Source organism: Eulemur rufifrons, chromosome 6, assembly GCF_041146395.1.
Source record: "Eulemur rufifrons isolate Redbay chromosome 6, OSU_ERuf_1, whole genome shotgun sequence".
Taxonomy (NCBI): domain Eukaryota; kingdom Metazoa; phylum Chordata; class Mammalia; order Primates; family Lemuridae; genus Eulemur; species Eulemur rufifrons.
In genome coordinates this window covers 64804105-64805992 of record NC_090988.1, presented here as the reverse complement: position 1 = coordinate 64805992, position 1888 = coordinate 64804105, and the positions used below count along the sequence as shown (strand labels likewise).

At 33.8% G+C, this 1888-nt stretch overlaps 1 pseudogene; it reads left to right on the top strand.

Moving 5' to 3' along the window:
- The first annotated feature begins 634 nt into the window (after window positions 1-634).
- Window positions 635-1365, top strand: LOC138384253 (large ribosomal subunit protein uL30-like; annotated as a pseudogene).
- Window positions 1366-1888: the final 523 nt, after the last annotated feature.

Sequence of the window (1888 nt, the reverse complement as noted above, 5' to 3'; positions counted from 1 at the left end):
AGCAGAAATTACAAAAGATTCAAGGAGAAATATGTAGAAGTACCTTAATACTAGGAGAATTTAATTCACTTCTCTCAGTCTGAGAAATCAAGTGGACAAAAAATCATGATATGGAAGACTTATGCTATATAGTAAGTCTGATAAATATATATCAAATTTTGAGCTTGACAATAGAGTATGCCATTGTTACAAGTGCCATCTAACATTTATCAAAATTGAGCGTATAGTGGACCAAAAGTGAACTTCAGTAAATTCCAAAATTATAAAACAGATTTCATTCTCTAAAAATAATGCCGTAAGAATAGGTATTAATAGCAAAATAACAAAACCCAAAATCAAAATTGCCCTTATATCTTGAAATAAAAAAAAAAAAACTATGAAATACTTGGGCAAAGGGGAAATATAAACCAAAATTGCAGAATTTCTAGAAAAATTTAAAACTGCACATCAGAATCTATGGAATCTAGCTATAGTGGTCCTCTGAAGAAAGCTCATAGCCCTAAATACTTATTTCAGTGAAAAATAAAATGTTGAGAATGAATTAAACATCCTGTTTTTTCAAATTAGAAAAAAAAAAAAAACAGCAAACCAAAGGAAAGCAGAAGGAAGAAATTATAAACAAATTATAAATTCCTGCTCTTTTCCAGTTGGAACCATGAAGGTTCCTGCTTTGCTGGAAACGCTTAAGAAAAAGTGAAGGAATTTTGAAAAGCTGAAGATCAAGTGCCTGAGAAAGAAGTTTGACCAAAAAATGCTTTGGCAGACAAGGAGGAAGCTTATCTATGAAAAAGCTAACCACTATCGCAGGGAATATAGGCAGATGTACAGAACTGAAACTCGAATGGCTAGGAGGGCAAGAAAAGCTGGCAACTTACACACCTGCAGAATTCCATAGGCATTTGTCATCAGAAACAGAGGTATCAATGGTATGAGCCCAAAGTTCCAAAAGGTGTTGCAGTTTCTTTGCCTTTGCCAGATCTTAAATGGCACCTTTGTTAAGCTCAACAAAGCTTCAGCTAACAGGGTGAGAATTGTGGAACCATATATTGTGTGGGTGAACCTGAACATGAAATCAGTAAATGAACTAATCTAGAAGCTTGGTTATGGAAAAATTAATAAGAGAATTGCTTTGATGGATTAAATTTTGCTCCATCTCTTGGCCAATATGGGATACATCTGCATTGAAGGGTCTGATTCATGAAATCTATACTGTTGGAAAATGCTTCAAAGCAGCAAATAACTTCTGTGGCCCTTCAAATTATCTTCTCCATGAGGTGGAATGAAGAAAACACCCATTTTGTAGAAGGTGGAGATGCTGACAACAGGGAAGACCAGATCAACAGGCTTATTAGAAGGATGAACTAAGATGTCTACCATGATTATTTCTGTAATCTGGTCAGTTAATATAGTAAATGCTTTCAAATTTAAAAAAAGAAACCATAAAATTCCTAACAGGCATTACTGAGTTAAACAACAGAAAAACAGAACTAATAAAATAATTTGAATATTTTAAAAAATTAGATTAAGGCTCAGCAAATTTTACCTTACAGGCCAAATTCAGCCTGCCACCTATTTTATGTGGCTCACAAGCTAAGAATGGTTTTTACGTTTTTAAATGGGTAAAAAAATTAAATATTTTGTGACACATGAAAATTTAGTGAATTTCAAATTTAGTGTCTAAAAAGTTAGAATTTAGAAACATTCATTTTTTAACATACATTGTGTACAGCTGCTTCTGTGCTATGATGGCTGAGTTTAGTAGTTGTGACAGAGACCATATGCGGCATGCTTATCCCTTCACACTGCTGCTTGGCATCACAGTGATGCAGATATAACTTGACAGCTTTTCTAGTGCTGTGTATATCACTGTGTGGCAGCATTTTATTTA